We start from the raw sequence: 20237 nt of genomic DNA, 5'->3' as shown, positions 1-20237 counted from the left end.
CTGACCAGCTGCATGTCATGCCGATGTTAAAGCACGGCTCTTTCGGTGATGAAGTCACATCTTTGGCTGGAGTTAGTGATGTTGTAAGTGTTGATGTTTCCCCATTGGTCGTTGCTCTTTTGAAATAAATAGGCCCTGACAATCCTTTATTACTGTGCTCCCCATTGTCTGTAACCAATGTAGCATGTTAGCATGGTGAAATTAGCAAGCTAGTTATCTACCTATCCAGCCAGCACGAGTAAAATTTATTAACACACATTCTTGTCATAGCATAGAAAAGCACATCATTATCATCAGTTGAGTGACAACTTTGGATCATTTTCTATAACCATTGTATCATTAGCATCTTCTATGTTTGTTTGAAGAACAGCTGTGTCTGTGCGACACAAGCCTTACTGCCGCCTTTATGAAGAAGAAAGTGGAAATAAGACACTGATTGAATTTGAATGTAACATGTAATGAGTGAATAATACATGTTACACTGTGGGAATGGGTGCTGCAACAATGACAGAGTTCTCCTAATAAGATGTTATACAAACTAGCGTTACTGGCAGAACTTGGCTGTGATAGTAGCCGATGGCTTTGCAGCCTCCACTAGACACGTGGGGATGTATGCCCCCAACTGGAGCAAAAGAGGAGAGGGTTGTGTTAAACCAAACAAAAAGGAGCTGGTTGGTGGATACGGCTTCAGAAAGAGCAACTCCCTTCTGCTGTGTGACTGTGTCTGTGTACTGTTTTTCATTTTAACATGTATGTACATACATTCTAGGGCTGGACAGCAATGACAGGGCCAGAGCTGTCAGTGAGAGTCATGGCAAAAGTGACTGAACATATGCTGCGGCCTCCTGTTTAAAATTAAAAGCCCTCTCGTGTTTCTTACTGGATCCAGCCATATACTAGGTTTTCACCTGGTCTTGTTAGTTGGTAACAATTCTTCGGCGTAATTGCTTCAGTGTCTACAGTTTTCTCAGTCATTATGTTCACATTAGAGGTATCGTTTTATTTACCCATGTTCACATTCTTTCATTTCATTGTTTTTGTAGGCGCTTTGAAAAGCCTGTTTTGATATGAGCATCATTACCTTAATCATTTCTGATGTTTACTACTGACGATTAAGATATCACCAGCGCTGATGGCTTACACCTACATGAGATAAATGAATGCTATAAATAGCCACAGCCGTGCGTAATGGATGTGCGTAATGACAGCTGCTCTCCCTGGCATTGTTGGAGAAGCTCGCTTGCCGATGTGTCTCAGTAGGTAAAATTGCACTTCATCTTTACTGTTCTTTCCACTGACAGGTCTAATGAGTGGTGAAGTGTGTGTAACTGTGGGAGTCACAATAAGGCTTGTGCATGTGCGCCCAGCTCCAAGATGACTGACATTTAGAAAACAAAACCGTGCACATGCACAGCTCTCAAAATCTGAGGAAAATAATTGGTATGTGCATTCTGTCTCTTTTTAGTCATGAATTTAAACACAGCTTTATGGTTGTGGCCCCTGGAGCACAACAGTAAAGTAGGGTAAGATGGGGGAAGATGCCCCCACCCCTTTAATTCACCTCCTAACCAATGCCACTAAATCTACTGTCAACACATGATGTTAATGGTTATGCTATAGTGAATTGTGACCTGTCATCTGAATTGCTGCATTCTTGAGATTTACTCCACCAGAAATGTTCAGATTTTTTGTCACTGGAGAATAGTGAGCTATGTATTTATATTAAAATATAATTTAGTTAGATTATCTAGTATATAGTCATATGTGACTATATATATAGTTCATATTTACATATAGCTGTTCAGTCAGGAGACACTCGTTCTGAGAAATAGAATATTTATTTACATGCACACATAGGTATGAAAAACATGAAAAGCCTTTGGCGATTAGAACCCATGATGACACATCTATTCCAGTAGGATGGTAAATATGTAGTAGATTAGGGATCCCCCCCGTGGAGATGAAGAGGGAGCTGAGGATCTGAATGTGAAGAGGAGTGGGCTTTTGATGAGCTGGTCCTGGGCTCTGGATAAGGTGGAGGAGGGTGTAACGATTCTGCCTTAAATGACAGCTGACAGAAGCAGAGCGGGGAACAGATTTAAGGTTTGGCAGCAGCAACATGGACGGCTTAAGGAGATCAGCAGTTTGACTGGCTAACTGGGAGAGGGAACACAATCAGCTGATTGGTGGAAGTGGTGGGAGTGGGATTGAGAGAGACCTGTGAATGGATGTAGCATAAAGAAAGTCTTCCTGATTGAGCTTATGCTGAGCTTCATTAGTATAGTATTGTAGTTTCAACAGCTTACTTGTGGTATTAGCTAGCTTGCTACCAATCATCAGTGTTGCTATCTAGAATTAGCCAACATTTTGACATATCTTGCTGGAGGAAGCCACCCTGAATTAAAAACAATTAGCCAGAAGGAAAGGCTGCAAAGCTGCTAGGTAATCCAATAATGGGTCAGGGTTGGGACTTTAGGTTATTTCATTTAGTTAGATAGCTCCTTCTGAGCTCGGGGGCTTCTTGCCACTTTACAAGATTTTTGGCTACTCTGCCAATTTATTTCTCACAACAGTGTGTTGGTGTGTACATCATCACCCTGCACATGCTAAAGTCATATCCAAATATGTTGTAATTTGACAGTAAATTGACTTTGTTATTAAGGGGTATCTTCCCCCACCTTAACCCCAAATCAATTTAGACTCATGGAAAACAATTAAAGAAATCACATCAGATGGTGATTACATAACATAAGTATGCCCTTTAAAAATGATCACTGATATTTACTTCTTTATTTACTGTATTTATTTTTATTTAAATTATTTCTACCTTTGATGGCAGCTGATAGCAGCTGCATCTTTATCATAACTTGATGGAGATTTTTGTCTAAAATATGAACACCACAGGTAGACAGGAGTATTAAGGTAAGGTATTAAGGATGAATGCTGACGGGCAGAACTCTGTTGCAGCGTCTAAAAGGTTTATGCAACCAAACACCTTTTATTATCATGAGGAAAAACATTATTCACATGAATATGTAAACTGACCCTGGGTTAACAACAGTGTAAAATGAAATGACAATACAGTGCAAGGGAAAGGTTTTTACTTTCCCTAAGAAACATTTTTTTCTGTATCTTGGCTGCATGGCTTTTCTCAGCTTAAATCACAGTAATGTTATCCGAACAATAAAAACAGAATTGCGTGTAAAGCAAAAAGTAAGCATTATTATATCATATCATGTCATATTGTTATATTGGAAGATTCTTTAACTAGTTCCAAAAAGCACACAGCAAACACTACAAATATTGAGTCAAATAGGAACCATTTAATTTCAACTGAACAATTGTTACTATGGCTGATATACAGCAGCTGCTTCACTCTCTATTAGGTCCAGTTCTGTCTCGCTGCAGGTACAGAATGACAAACTCTATAAACTTCTAAACTGTGTATAAACAGTGTTAACATCCTGACCCCTCATAGGTACTGCAGAGGCCCCACAGCAGGTGAAGTGGGGCCACAGAGGGACATCCATCTCACGTGTCCTCAGGAGCTGGTAATTAATGCAGCACTGCCTGGTGCTCTCATCCTCACCCACACAATCAGGCTGCACAGTTTACATAATGCCCGAGATTATTGTTAAACATCACCCACAGGAAGCATTAATGCAATTATATCTGAATATAAATGTGACAGATATTTCCACTTGTAACAATGTGAACAGTTTTTTAATTACACTCTGTTATTGTTTCTATGTTATCTATAGAGAGCAGGAGGAGACTTTATGACTTTTGTAATTGAAATCAAACCTGTGCTTTAAATCTTTGAGGTAATTCTGTGAATGCATGTCTTTTTTGTTGATGGTATATGAATTCTTCAACTAGGTGTTGTGCTGTAGGGCTAGGTGTAGCTACATCATCTTTCTTTGCTAGAGCCAAAAAAGTAAAAACTGAAAAAATGCCATTAAAATGTCAACAAGAGTGAATGAGATCGATGCCGCTGTGCAGGTTATGAATTACAACAATAACAACTTTTGTACAATCAGTGTGAGAAACACTGAAGGAATACTTTGACATTTTGGGCGATATGTTTATTTGCTTTCTTGCCTAGAGTTAGATGAGCAGATTGATTCCACTCTCATCTGTCTGCTAAATATGAAGCTACAGCTAGTAGCCTGTTAGTTGAGCTTATGTGAAGACTGGTTATCCATCCATTAGTGAGCTTTAGATGTGCAGGTGGGTAGATTTCATTACTCTTGGTCAGATCCAGGCTGCAGCTGTGTTCTCCTGCTCAACTTAGTCTTTATTGCTAAGCCAAGCTAACTGGTTGCTTGCTGTTGCTTCACGTTTAGTATAATCACATTAGATCCAGCTTTATTGCCATTGCAGAGAAAACAAAATGTAGAGAATATATAGAATGTGGAATAAACACTAAGGGGTAGGAAAACACTACATGTATGAACACTGTGTATGAATACACTAAGATACATGGTATGAACAGCATGAACCCAACTGCCAGCACAATGAAGCTGACAGTGTGTATTTCTGCAAATCATAGATGTGTTTGAGTTGCTGTTATGTAGTGATGGCCAAATGAAGCCTCATGAAGCATTTTCTTTATTTTCTGAGCCCACTAGATGGCACTTTTTGTTCAACAAAAAGTTTAAAACACACTGAATTGCCATTCTTTGAGCATCTCTCTTTAAACCAAGAGCGCCATCTAGTGGGCTCAGAAAATGAAGAAAATGCTTCATGAGGCTTCATGAGGCCATCACTACTGTTATGTAGCTGATATGTTGAAATGTGTTTAGTTTCAGGCACAACAACCATTTGGTTATGGTTAGATAAAAAGGTCATGTTTGGGCTAAAGAAACCTGCTTTTCTTGCCAATATTGTGGTTAGAAATGCAGCAATGTCTCAGTAAAAAAACAATGCTTTTCGTGGCACTGACTCCATTGGAAAAACTGGAAAGGATCACTAAAAATACTTCTGTGTTCAATGGGTTAAGCCCAGTTCAGACCAAAGATTCATGACGAGATGAGTTGAAACACACAACTACTCGCAATGCACTGTTCTGCAATGTTCTAAAAACCTGCCGGTTCACACCAATGCAACCAGATGAGATGGTGTATCATCTCTATGCAACAACTCTCTGTACTTTTGTTCTGATTTCCAGATTTTAAGGCTTATTTTGTGGCTGAATATAATTTGTAGTTTCTTAAAATATGAGTGAGGATAGTGATGCTGGCTACAGTTGCATTTGTAGTAGTGATGAAACAGATCAGATGGACTGTATTCATAATAAATATGCGACAATAATATAAGTAAGCAGCGCCAATTAGTCGGTTGATTAGCGTGTGTGTGTGTTGGGGGGGGGCATAAGCACATACAGTGAGCAGCTGCATGACCCACCGTTCGACATCAGCACACATGAGAACGGAAACAGAGGGCACAGCGGTGACGGAGCACCTGCTGCAGCAAGCAAACATGCCCTCTGTGGTCATTTTCGCTTGACCACTGGACTACAAGCTGTTGAAACAAGTGATAAGCCTTACGTTCTAAAACCAGCTGCCAGTGATTTGATCAGCGGAGTTGCCGGCTTGAGTCAAGCTCAGATGGCCACTTCATGCTGCTGCAACTTTTCCCTGCAACGCTTTAAAACGGTTTTGTCTTGATCGCAAATCTTTGATCTGAACTGGGCTTTAAAAGGCGCTGGAAACACAGTGATGACTCGCTTAAAAAGTGCCCATTTTGTTGTTTGTCGGTCTTGAACAGTTGTCAACAGCTTGGCAGGCATCTTGCTGAGGTTTCACGCCATCCACCATCCTCTCTAGCTCCTGATGACAAAGTCAGATAATACAACACTCAAGAAACACTGAGATGGATATGAACAAAATGTACAAATGTAATGTGTTTTTGGTTGCAGAAACATGCAATGTCAAACATTTTCTTGTGGCGGCTTGACTGGGACATAGTAGGCAGTGCAGGTATAGTATAAAACCTATAGTGCAGAGTGTTATTTCAAGTAATGCTAATGGCCGACATTATATACAGAGCAAACAGCTGGAGGTATGAAATGAATACGGTACAGAGTATATAGTGCAGTAAGTGTGTGTGCTGTAGATCGGCAGTGTTGGGTGAGTGTGAGCCAGCAGCCAGTGAGGCAGATATAGTGCAAGTGTTCAGAGGTTGGGGATAGGGGTGTGTGTCTCCAGCCACTGAGGAAGGTGTTTATGTGTGTATAAAGGTATGAGAGTGGTACCAATAATAAGTATATTTCTCAAAATGTCAGACTATTCTTTTCATGTAATGTAACTTCAATTTGCAGATGAGATTTTAAATTGATTTATTGTGGAAGTCGGCTAACAACAGAAACATAATCATGTTTGGGCCTTGAGCTGTTCTCGTGATTAAGGAGAGAAAACATTTGCCAAAAAACTGCTGTGATGACTATTATTCTTCTATAAGCTTGCTCTAAAAGCTTATCCGACAAGTGTTTACTTTGTTTCCTTTGTGTCTGAGTCAAATTTTAAATGCTTGACAATATTAGCTTGTACAAATTTTTTCAAGGTGATCTGTCAGCGTGACAGCTGCAGTCACCATTCAAAGATCGGTTTTCAGAGGGATTTAGAATTACACGGTTTTGAAGGCGTACCCGGAATCAACTTTCAATGTAGTTTCAGTTGAAACCCCCCACTGATGTGCATATTTTTTTTGTGCGGTGACAAAAATACAAAGTTGGATTGAAGCTACCAATGTCTTTGTTACAGTTTATGTTGACAGGATCCCCAGGCTACAGCAAAGTGGAGCCGAGGAAAAAGGTCATGTCTGTCTGTTCCCCCTCTCCCTCCTGATCCGAGCCTCTCCTGGGAAGAGCAAGTCTCTCTAGTTTTTCAAGATGTGTCAGTATGGGGTCTGTGTGAGAGAAAATGGATTTCCTTCATGTGCTCAGTGAATATTTGCATCAAAGGAAGCTTATAGCGCCATTGAGGGGGGAGGGCAGTGATGTCTATTAATGCTGCCACTAAGGCAATCACCCATGACAAATTCTCTACAGACAGAGGAAGTCACAGATGCTGTAAAACTTTCAGGCCAATTCTGGGAACTTGTCAACCCTAACTGTCATCAGTACTGACAAGGTCTGCCTCACACAGACACTGTGTCTACACCAGCTGGTACCAAATTGTCAGTGCCGAGCCAAAATCTGCCTGTAATTTTTCTGCAAATATTTCATAGGAATTGCTTCCTGCCGTCTTATCATTGCATCGGAATTTGATGTAGAAGTGAGAAATCCACATTGCATTTTCTTGTTTGGTGTCTGACATTGACTGTCCCCAAAGTGTTACACCGTGTACACAGTGCAGTCAGGAAGTATTACGTCAATGATGGGTTTTATTGTTTTGGCTCTACTCCAGCACGTTGCATTTGGAATGAAACGATGACAGTGAGAATAAAGTGTAGGCCTCCAGCTTTCAGGGTTTAAACATTCGTTCATATTGCAACCCTCTGTCGTAGATATTACATTTACATACAACTAGTTTGCAAAAGCAAACACATAGGAAGTGATGCCAACCAGGTTACATTTGACAATGACAAAATGTTGTTAATCAAAGTATCTGCAAAGTCTCAAAAACTATGATACTAGGGGCGACCTCTGGCTCAACTAAAAGAGTGTGTGCCCAGTGTAGGCTGAGTCCTTTACAGGTTTGATTCCAGCCTGTGGCCATTTGCTGTATGTAATCCCCCTCTTTCTCTCCCTCCCACATTTCCTGTTCATCTTCAGCTACACTATCAATAAAGGCAAAAATCTGCCCAAGAAAGTAATCTTTAAAAAAAGAAATAGCATACTGAATTTATCATTAAATTGTTCCCAGCGTATTTCATTTGTTTCCCACCAAAATATCCAATCTTGCAATAGAATATTGTCTCACTGACTACAGCATTTTCAAACTTTTTATGGTTATTTTAAGTCACTCACAGCAACTAGTTAAGGTTCGGGAAAGATCATAGTCAGGGTTTAATGTAGAAAAAATTTGCAGTGATTTGATGCAACAGACACAATTTGTTTATTAATGTTTAATCAAAACCACAATCGTTTCCCAACCTTGTCTAAAGGGCTTTTCTGCCTAAACCTAACCAGATGCAGGAGTCAGAATGCAAACCCTAGTCTGTGGAGTCAAAGTACTGCACTTTCTATGCTTACCATCAACCTGAACACCTCCCTGTAACTGCGGCACGGTGCATAAACTAAACTATTTAGTAACATATAAAGGTAATTTCTGGGAGAATGTTTCATATCGGGTGTAAACTGTATAACTCGTAGTCTTTCTACACACAGTCCCCTACTTTTAAGAAAAATGCAGCAGCAGGAATAACCCAAAATATGAGACTACCAAGGAGGTTAATATAACGTTCTTGTCTGGCCAAGTTAGCCACCTGACCTCAATCTACTTGAGTTTCACTTGCTGGGGAGCTGAGCTGAAGCACAAAATGCTCCTTAAACAAGCAAGAATTGAAGATGGCTGTTGCATAGGCCTGACAGAAAATCACTGTAGAAGACAAGGTCAAGTGCAGATATACAGAAATTCAGAATGTCTTTAATATTGAGTCAAGCAAACAGGATCTAACAAATAAAACACTTACTGAAAATAAAATCAACAACTAAGGTGACTAGAAACTGAAAGACTGCCTTCATATAGTGAGGTGCTCTTAAATTCAAAGATAGACTCTCTCTTAAATTCTGCAGCTGAGGTTTGAGCTCAAAGGTTACACAGGGTGCCCAGAGGTGAAATGCACGCTGATAACTTAATTGAGTTAGTCTAGCGACTGGTTGTGTAGACACCTGGTTACTCGTCTGCTGGCATGCCAGTGAGCATGCTTTGCATTCCTAAGATCACTGATAATACACTTTCATCTCTGTGTTTGTGTGTACGGAACGCTTACCCAGCTTGTTCTACATAACTTTAGAGTGCTTTTTGCACGCTTCCTTGGGAATGAATGCTCTCCACAAGATCCAATTTAGGACAGGAATGGAGGAGGGGTACTAAAGTATATCAGCAGGTCAGGTGAGGTCAGCAGCAGACAGAAGAAAACACAACAACGACAGAGGGTTTTGAAGAGTGGCTAATAGAGCTTGTCACCACAGCTTGTTTTTCTGACGTGATCTCAACATTAATGACATAGTAATTTAGTAGAGTTGCCATGTTTACCTTTAAACTGTGCAAAATGATAGTGCTTGTGACAAGTACAGCTGTGTCCCAATACCATAGCACCCACAAAGCATATTGTGAATACTGTTTGTTGTGAGTTCATGCTGGAAATGTGAAAAAAATCTGTCTATCTAAGTGTGGTCTTAACTACTAAGTCTGTTTTTGTTACGACCAGTCTTTAGAATGGTCTTTATGCACCAACTTTGTCTTAATTATGCCCAGTTTTAGCAACGCATGCTCATGTGAATGCCCAGCTACAATGGCGCACACGTTACATTGTACACATTCTCCCGCCGTCTTGCTTATGTAGCTAGTCATTTGCGGCAATGTTATTATGGAGGATCAGAGAAAGGAAAAGGAAATTTCACAGACATCGAGATACAAAGATTGATAACGCTGTACAGGCGAGGCATGTCTGTTTGATTGACAGCAGCTGTCAGGTGACGCTCCACAGGTAACGGAAAAGGAGAGAAAAAGTAAACAAATTTAGCTGCAGCTTACAACTCATGGACAGCATGTTGTTAGCAGTGATAACGCCAGCATCTGAATGGACTGAAGTGACATTTGCAGGTAAGTTTATATGCTGCTGCTTCATGTGCTGCAGCTGACCAGCTAATTTGCGAGCTGTCTAGCTTGATAACAGACATTAGCAGCGTGCTTTAAACCGCTGAGCATTTGTTTGGTTGCTCGTTCAACAAGCCCAGGAGAGAGATAGATAGCTGGAGAGAAAGATAGAGGAGACTTCAGCAGGAAAGCTAAAGACGACTTCATATTTGGGGATCTTGTTTTGTGTATCAGGCTGCTGATATACAGAAATTTGAGATTGTGACTTTACATTGGCTGCTGACAAGGCGTAAAATTTACACCCAGCCCTACCGAGAAGAAGGCTAAAGCTTAGATGTTGCAACGGGCTGAACTTTTAGGATGGACCAAGCAGCAAACTTCAGGGCTAAAAAATGAGGCTAACACTGAAGTGCCAAAAACTGCAGTTCTTTGAGCGGCCACTTGAGGCCGGCTTCAGAGGCAAGTCAGTCCCCACATATTAAAACACCCAACTTTACAGCAGAAATAAACACATTCACAGCCTGGTACAAAAAACACTTTTTGTCTCTAAAGCTACTTTAACCCTTCATGACATCTGTAGGGGGAGGTTGAATTTTCATACAACGCACCCGTTTACATTTTATTAAGACTTGAGGTTACGCATAATCAAGGGTGGGCTGCTTTGAGTGACATTCTGTCTGCTGACAGTATCCTTAGCTTCTTAGTCAGATCCACCCCTTGCTCCTCCACAGCGCCAGCCTCTTGCCCAAATATGGCAACTTTCTGCTACAAAAAACCAAGATGGCGATGACTGACGTGCCAAACTTGAGGCTCCAAAAATGAGTCCACAAACCAGTGGGTGACGTCACAGTAGCTACGTCCATTATTCTTACAGTCTGTCGGTTGGACTTAGAGATAGATACGACCGATTTAGCCAAAGACCAGGCATAAGCCCTGTAAATGCAACCAGCCCCTGATGTCTGTCGGTCTACAGCAGAAGTCAGAAAGTCACTGACTGTAAATTCTTTTAACACCAAATATTAAATTTGATGCTTTGGAGTTTATGTTAACTTGTTCAATTACTTTCACTTCCCTAAAATTAGGCTGCTGTGTATTAAAAAAAAACACAGTGATTCCAGCACTGTTCATCTTATGTGGGTGTAAACACCCTCAAATTAAAGTGGAGAGTCAGCACTTTAACCTCATGGTAGTTGTTTAATTTAAAATCCAAAGTGCTGGAGTACAGAGCCAAAACAATGAAAAATGTGTCACTGTCCTAATACTTTCTGATCCCACTGTACGGCACGGTGATAAAAAAAAAAAGGAAAATACGATGACCCCCGCAGCCAAACAGCAAAGCCAAGCCCTGTACACAAATGTGATCAGTTATACGGCGGCTCCAGGCATATCTTTCCTTTGGGAAATTTGCATTTAGAGTGTTGGGTGTGTGGTGCAGCCCACAGTCACTGCCCAGTTATAGAGCGATGCAGCATGCTGACTGTAAATGATGCCAGTAGCAGATTAATGACAACCATCAGGATCAACTAATTAGCAACACCACAGTAAAGCAACCTACAGATGCTATTGACTCTGTCTCCCCCCCCCTCTCTCTCTTCCTCAGTGGGGGAGGAGAGAGGTGGGGAGAGAGGGAGAGGCTGCCCCGGTCTGATTAACGAACAGGAGAAATATTGAAGCCTTATCTCTCCTTTCTCTGAGAGAAGTCATCATGAAAAATGTTGATAACGGCATTCGTGTGTGGAATGCAGAGCGGGACTGGCCTCAAAAAAGTGATACACAAACAAACAGGACAAAATGGAGAGAAATATTTACAATTACAAGTTGGTACAAGGACGACGGCGCTGCAGAAAGAGAGCAGACACATAATAACATGTAGATTTCCGACGATGACAAGGAGTCGACTGTCCTTGAAAAGTACTGATGATTTAAAGATATAATATTTAACTTTTCTGCATAAACATGTCTAAACATGACTAGAGCAGTGTTAAATATTTTCTTGAGTTGTGTATTTACTAGTTCAAACATTTCCAACAATGTCCAAACCTGAGAAATATGTAATTTTAATCAAGGACACGGTCTGTGTCATGTAGTCGCTGTCGCCTGTCAGTGGCATCCTATCCCCTTTGCACCAAGGGCGGATTATGAGACAATGGGCCCTTGGGTACAGATATGCAAAAGGTCTCACCCTCTTTCCTACACAGGAGCAAGACACACAGTCTTTGTGGTGGTTTTGCCTCTTTTATTGTTGCTGTAGCTATGCATCTTTTTGTGATTTTGCATTTCTTTGTAGTTATTTTGTGTCTTTGCAGCTCCTTTGCATCTCTTTGTGGTCTTTTTGTGTCTCTGTGTGGTCATTTTGAGTCTCTCCCTGGTTGCTATCTGCTAATTTGAATGACATTTTGCCAGTGAAGCCCTGGGGGCCCCGACACTTTGGGCCCCCTGGCCTGTGCCCAGTAGGACTGTTCCGTAATCCATCCATGCTTTGCACATGCGTCACGGTTGTGGCTGTCTGCCACAGGCTGTCATGAATTAACTTTTTATCCAGTTTTAAGCAACATTTTTGCAATACTCTTAATGAACCCTCAGATGAAGGATTTTAGAAGTCTGGATCTTAAGTTATGGGAGAAACAAGCTGAGCAAATGTTAGTGCCAGCTCTGCTCCAGCCCAAACACTGATTTTTTTTGTGTTTTTACCAATTTAAATAATGAAGTCCATTTGTTTTGGAGAGAAAAAGACCTGCAGGTGTTTCAGCTCCTGGTAAAATACTTGTGAAGAATGAACAGTGAAGGAATCCAACAGGGAGAAATTGACAACAATCACGGCATTGCTCCGTCCTTCGTCATGGTTTTGATTGAGAGACCTCATATCCTTTTTCCATTGTCACTCCTGGCCGTGCTGAGTACAGCCATGCCGTGCCAATTTGTGTTTCCATTGTCAGTTTAGACGTGCAGTGTCACGCCAAGCCTTGCCAGAGATGAACCTTCTCAGGAGTAGGTCCAAAAGCCGGGCCGCCCGCCCTCAAGCAGTTTGCAGTGACGTCACGCAGACAGCAGCCAACCCACGACAACCCACGACAACCCCTGCCCCCCCCCCTCCCCAAACAAGTCTGTATGTTGCAAGACTTCCCTAACCTCTGCAGGAGACCAGAGAGAAAGGCATTTTTAAAAGTCTCTTTGTGTTCAGCTCTCAGTACGTCTGTAGCTTCTAACTATTCTCTGTGGTTTGGAGTTTAGTTTCTCCCCTGTGTCCTGTTTTCACTTAAGATATCTGCTTTATTTTACTGTTTCATGTTCCCTATCTGCCGTACTAGAAGTTGTGTGAAGTTGCTGCTCGAAAATTCCACATTTCCTTATTTTGGTGCTTCACAGTGAAAGCTTATGGATAACAAATTAAAAGGGGACTTTCATTGTGAAGAATCTATAGGAAATGAAAAGTGTTATTACTGAATAAGCAGAACTTTGTTAGCGGGTTTTTTTCAATAAAGACAAGTCTGATAATACGGCAGGGAGGAAAGTGAAAGCAGAAACAGCCACAGTGAGATGTTGATGAAGAGCTGCAAACAGCAGGCTCTTACTGCACCTCTGCAAACAGCTCACCTCCAACAGGTAAACTTCTCTTACCTGCCTTGCTGTGGAAAAACACATGCAACAAAAATAACAGGGGACTTCAGCCTTGGATCAGCCCGCTGCTTAAATACATTATCCCTGAAGATAAGCCATTATCAGACGGTAGCCATGTTGTAGTGGAAATGCAAATCCCTGCTGTGCTGGGCTGACAGCCCAAACCAAACCAGGCCAAGCCAAGCCAGCCCATCAAAAAGGGGTATTAGTGGCAGAAAATCAAATATTGTACATTCAAGGAAAAACAGTTGGCAACAAATACCAACAATAGTGGGAAGCATCTTGTTTTTTAATTAGTCGTTTCTCATCCCTGTCACTCAGAGGTTGCATAGGTGAGCTCACACAAAAAAGTGCCTGTGACAGCATTTGTATTTTATATGTCAGGAGGGTCACTCAGTCAAGGCGGTGTAGTTAAGAATGTCCGGGAGGGCGAGGGTCAAGCCAGTCTCACCACCTCAAGACCAGACAGTGGTCAGCTAGGCAGGTCATAGGATTGGAAGGTGCTGGCAGACTTGGGCCAGAAGCTCTGCTTACCAGCTGAGATCACGTCCACCAACCTGTGACCAGACCTTGTACTATGGTCAGCCTCGCTAAGGCATGTGTACATTATCCAGCTGACAGTTTCCTGGGAGAGTGCAGTGGAGGAGGCCTATGAGTGCAAGAAGCTGAGGTACGCTGAGCTTGCAGCCGATGTACGACAACAAGGCTGGACAGCGAAGGTACGACCAGTGGGAGTCAGCTGTAGAGGGTTCGTAGCCACCTCAACATCCAGGCTACTCCAGGAGATGGGACTGCAAGGGAAGGCCCACCGGCAAGCGGTCAAGGACCTCTCCAGAGCCGCTGAAAAGGGGAGTCAGTGGCTTTGGATACGGAGGAAGGACTCCACCTGGGAGATGGCATCTAGGGGGTGAACCTGGGACGCTGGGATTCACTGCTGAACCCTCTGGAGGTGTCGTGGGCCAATCAGCGAAATATCAAGGAAGGAGGGCACCCACTTGATAACCCAGAGGATGTCATCTCTCACTTGACCATCCCACAGAGTCTCTAGCAGTGTCTCAAGTGTGCATTAAGGGATATTAACATCTAGTCCTACACAACAGATCAGATAGAGGTCTAAAAACTCTATATCCATCTTATGGTAGAAAATGATGAATCACTAAATTAACTGTAGCTGCTCCTCATACCCTGAGACTAAGAAATGTTTATCGAGTTTCTCCGGTTGCACCTGTTAGGATGACAGGACATCTTTTTTTACTTTTTACCTTAAATAAAATATACTTGATTACATAACCTGTCCATCAGTGACATTTTTCACCAACGAGGTGAAACAACTTCCCAAACACGACACCTGATGTTCAGTCATCTTTGCCGCAGTTTGAACATTTGAAAAGCTGCAGACTTTAGCTTCAAGTTCCTCAGTGACAACAACATGGATTTTACTTTAATGAGATGTCAAATGTCTATGCACTTAAAATGAGCACACAATACAAACAGGCAAAGCACATTTCCACAAACAAGATGTTACATCATAAGACATCTAATTCCAGCTGTATTGGATACAGAGGCTTCTATAAAATGTTTGTCACCACACATGAGACTGTCTAAAACGTCTCAAGCTTGAATTACTGTTTGCTAGAGAATCCAGCAAATCCTCTCTGTTTAAGTGATTAATTTCAAATCCGCAAATACAAGGATGAAATACAGGAAAGCAACAGCAAATTTGCCTTGAATTAATGTGAATATTTTATACAGTACCCATCACAACTGATCCCATCAGATCATCAAACACTTCACAGAGTCATTACGGTGTTTCACTTCGATCAAGTCTTCTCTTACAAAATGTGAAAAACTGTCATGCAGCCGTGTGATGGCAGACGGGTCAGAAACTCACTAACTTATTTGCAATGCAAGCATGCGTCAGAGGTGCATATCACCCACATACACCACAGCAATGTTAGCAAACCAGGAACATATGGTGTTCTCAGTCAGCTTTCTAATTAAAATATATATTATGATATATTAATCCTCCCTCTTTGAACACAAACACAGAGTTCTCTCCTGTAATGAGCCCATGTGTTTTAACAGATAACAGATGGAAATGCTCACAGAGACTGTTTACATTTTGTTGCACTGCGTATCACAATTATACTGTAGCTGTGTTTAGTCAGTTTGAGTCTCTCAGTGGTACTAACAGTTTTATCTGGAATTTTAAAGGAAAACCCGCTGATAGAAAACTGATACTGACAGCCTACTGGGTTCATGTTGTTGTTTTTATTGCCGAGTGCCTGTGCTATTAGTGCGGCTCTAGGGATGGCATTGTTGGTTGGTTTGTCGGGCCATTTGGTTCAGACTGAAATATCTCAACAACTATTAAATAAAGTGCCATGACATTTTGCACAGACATTCGCTGTGCTCAAAAAATGAATCTGATTGACTTTTGTGATCCTCTGACTTCACCTGTAGCACCATCAAGGAGCTGACATTTCTGCCTTTTAAGAAAATATGCTGACAAGTATATCAGTATACCATGAAAGTTGGTACAAATGTCCATGGTCCTCAGAGAATAAAACCTGACTTTTTCTTTAGCACCTCTGTTATTTGTGATTTTAACTAAAATTTCTCAACAACTGTGCCTAACATAATGTGCCATGAAATCTAGTACACACATTCATGTCCCCCTCAAGATGAACTGTAATCCCTTCCACTATCATTGACCTTTCATCTAGCAGCATCATGGGGTTTGACATATTTCCACAACCAATGACATTCCCATCAACCCACAGCTGTTAAATGCCAATTAACAAATATTACAAGCTAAGTTAACACACTAAAAAAAAAATATCTGCTTAGTATCAGTATGGTAACATTGTCATGGCAAACATGTTAGCATGCAGATGCTAGCATTTAGCTCAAAGCACTATTGTGGTTATGTACAGCATCACAGAGCCGCTAGCATGGTCGTAGAGTCTTAAGCCACTGTCACACATACACTGTAAACCTGAGGTTATCTAGACATTACCCAGTGGATGTGTATGTGTAGATACAAATGTCTGAATCAGTTGGATCAGACATTAAAAGGACTTTCCTCCGCTTGCTCTTTAGTACAAAGCCCGTGTAATGTCCAGTTGAGCAGATGTTATAATACTAGGGCTGCCCCCCAATAGTCAATTAAACGTTAGTCAACCAGAAAGGTCGTTAGTTGGCAAGATTTCATTGGTCGCTTAGTTGCAGAAAAACAAAAAAAAACAACAACAAAAAAACAAACAAATGTGAAACTCTATCAGGAGCTGCGCCTTGTCAAAATAAATCAAAACCTATATGACTGGGCCATGTAGGAATTTAATTTGAAAGGTCAGACACAGGAAGTGGCAAGGCTCAGCAGTCAAACAGGAGTCACGTTAATTTCCAGGGCTGGTACCTGCGGTTATTACACAGGCTAGTTAATAACATGTCGGGCAGGAAATCCAAAGTGTGGGTTCATTTTGAGAAGGTGAAGGACGAACCCAAGGTGATATGTAAACTCATCTTCATTGGTCGACTACAAACATGACGTATCTTCTGAAACATGTAAGTAGCTACATGCCCATTAGCCACTTAGCACAATCATTACTGCTTTGCCGACAGCGTCATTAACAGGCGGCTCGCTCAGTGTGTGACTTGCACTTGTAGATAAAATATAGGCCTATATTAATGAAGGTTCATTAGTACGGTTTCTATTTCTCTGTGATGTAGCACAGTGTTAACAATGTTACTGATACTATTCTTTCTCACACCTTCAACTCAAACCCTTGTGTTGCCCCGCCCAAAATATATCATTTAATATCCTAAACATGCAGGTGATTAGTCGACTAATGGCCCTAAATGACGACTAATGGTCGACTAGGAAAATTCTTAGTTGGGGGCAGCCTAAGTGAATACAGCAGGTAACAGTCCAGCAAATTTGCAGCAAGTGAGTGGATGATTGATGACATTTCTATCATGAGGCCCATGCGAAACCAGAAGAATGAAAACATCCAAGGATGAAGAATAAGGGTTATTTACATGAAGATGGCAACAAAAATGTTAAACTGGAGAGATGAGATTTGGGAACTCCTGTCAGGAAGGGCCGAAGCTGAAATTGTTGTGACCGCAGCTTAAAATTGGCATCATGTCTTGTGTCCATGCTCTACCCAAGGCCCCACCCTTGACCTGAACCAAACAGAGTATTCCCAGTAGGTGAGAACACTTCTGACACAGACAGTCTCCTGTTGTGTGCTACATGTGTGAGAGCCGAACTCCAGACATTGTCCAGACCTGATTCTGCAGACATTGTCTGAGTTCATGTGAGAAAATGGCTTTAGTCTTTTGACTATATTCTTATGTGGATAACCAGCCAAACATAGATGTAGAGATATTGCAAGAACCACTATAATACAGTTTAATCATGCACAAACCAAACAAGTAAATCTCCATGGTAATATTTGTTATTACTGAAAGAATGAAAAAATGATTCACAAAACTTGCTGCCAGCAGTTAAGCAGATGTAAACTATATCAAACTAACTTTAATGTGGTCACAAATAACTCGCAGCAGCAAGCTGACACACACCCACTCTCTGGGTGCTCGTTGACAATCATTTCAGCTCCTAAGCAGGAACTCACCGACTGAAGTAGAAGTAGATTTAGGCAGGTTGAGTGAAAGCGGGTACAACAAAAGCTAAATTACAGCACTTCATCATGAAAAAACTTCTACAACATCATAAATCAGTGCGGGAGTATCCAAGGGACATTTCAGGTGTTCTGAAGTTAAACACCATTCGTCTTGTAGGAATAAATTTGAGCTGTCAGCGTGGTCAAGATCCAGAAAACAGGGAATGCATTCTAAATCCAGGTAAAGAGGGACACACAAACAACAGAGTGATTATTAAAAGCCATTACCTTGAAGGATTACAGCTGCTTTGAATCAACCTATGCGAGATAATGTCCTCTTGACCGACATGTTGAGGAAGTAACTGGTTACATGTCTCGCAGGTGTGATATAGTGACCTTTTCCGTGTCGCTGCGTCAAGCTGATAATGGCCAAATCGTGAAAAGCCAGTCGACATTGCTGCTGGGCACATAACAATATGGTTGTCAAGGGTGACTTTGTGCGACAGCAGAGAACGTAGAGGATACCAGAGATGTCTCTGACACTATTAATTATTGTGTTGATGGAAAGAGTTTGACTGACTTGACCACATGTTTGAGTTGAGGCTCACAGAAGCCTCGCAGAGTCTATCACATGCCACTCTCTCTGCTCAACAGGGGGACAGATAACCTTTCTCTAACAGATGAGGTTGATGCGAGCTGAAAACATGTACAGGAAGTGACTGCGACACTGGTGACTGGGACTGCAGGCGACTCTGCAGCACCTCTCTGGAAATAAACCTTGGCAGTGCTTCACAAACAAACGTTAGGTTTGTCCTCTTTGAAAATGTGCAATTGAACATCTCTGTCACATCATTTAGCAATGTATCCTCATACAACGATTTGTATGTTTAATGAATTGGCACCCCACAAATGGCTTCTTCATGTTATGTACTTAATGTTTAGTTATGTAGGTTAGGTTTAAACACGTAAAGTCAAGTAGGTTAGGTTTAGGAAAAGAAACATGGTGATGATGTACCTTAAAATCACTCAAGGTCAGGCCAGACGTCGGGAAATATGGGCAGGGGGACAACATTTTCCAAAGTGGGCCCGTCTTCCCAGGCGTGGGGGGCGTTTAAGAGTTCTGCCTCCCGCTGTCAGACGGGCCGCACCATTTCACAATACCTGCGGGGGGAGTGGCAGTATCAGATGACATGTTGCAATGTGTTTTAATGATCGTGAGTCAGTGATATAAGACAGTAAGTAAATTGTTGTACTTGTTGGACTGTGTCCAAATTAAAGGTCGACTCTAGACCTTTCTATGGGCCCCCGCTTGACCTTTGGCTGGGGTCATCTGTACCCTTTGACCCCTCCGACAGTGGGCCTGCTCAAGGTTCACTTGGTTACACACGTGACATGGGGGAAAGCCCTGTGTTTGTTTGACCCATGCACCAACCCACCTCATTATTCAGACCTTTACTCTTTATACTACTTCTATTTTTACTGCTCTCAGCACGTTGGTTATGTGATCGCAGCCCTCCAATTATGTGGCGTATATATGAATTATTCGTGCATGATTACATGGGCTAGTTACAAATTCTGGTGCATTTTTTGTACGTGTACATACAAACAGTGCACGAGGACAACCTGTTCTTTAACCTTTTCTTTAACTCTTTATCCAGTTAGTTAACCTGTCCTCCAACACCCTGAAGCTATGTTAAGAATGTACCTGCTAGGAGCTTATGTAGCACAAATAAATAACTCCAGCTGCATCTAACGACCTGTTTTTAACTGATTTTAAGGTAACACTTGGTGGTTTTTTGGTGGCCCCAAGCTAAATCACCAGCCTCTGAATCCTGCACTGTATATGCCAGTTTACACAATCATTGGGTTGCACCAGCTTCTCATGAATTCATCACTATGCTCGTATTTCCTAATTTCTCAGACAACATACTAAATAGTTTCAAACTAGAGATTGAGTTGTACCATTAAATCTTAAGAATTGTCTTTGCAGTAAGGACCTTAGTTATTCATAAAAGGTTTCTGGACATCTATTGCCATCCAATTAAAAGAAGTCAACAATGTGAACAAGGAAAACATAAAAGAAGGAAAGGTCCTGACGTTGGTGACAGTGTTTGAGGAGCCAAACGTCAGCTCTGTTGGAGTCAGTGTGTTTAGTTCTTTTCTCCCTTTTTTGTCATTGTCTGTTTTTCTCCTGAAATTGAGGGGAGGTCTGTTTGTGTAAGGC

This window comes from Epinephelus lanceolatus, chromosome 3 (assembly GCF_041903045.1).
Source record: "Epinephelus lanceolatus isolate andai-2023 chromosome 3, ASM4190304v1, whole genome shotgun sequence".
Lineage (NCBI taxonomy): Eukaryota > Metazoa > Chordata > Actinopteri > Perciformes > Serranidae > Epinephelus > Epinephelus lanceolatus.
This window is presented reverse-complemented; position numbering follows the sequence as displayed.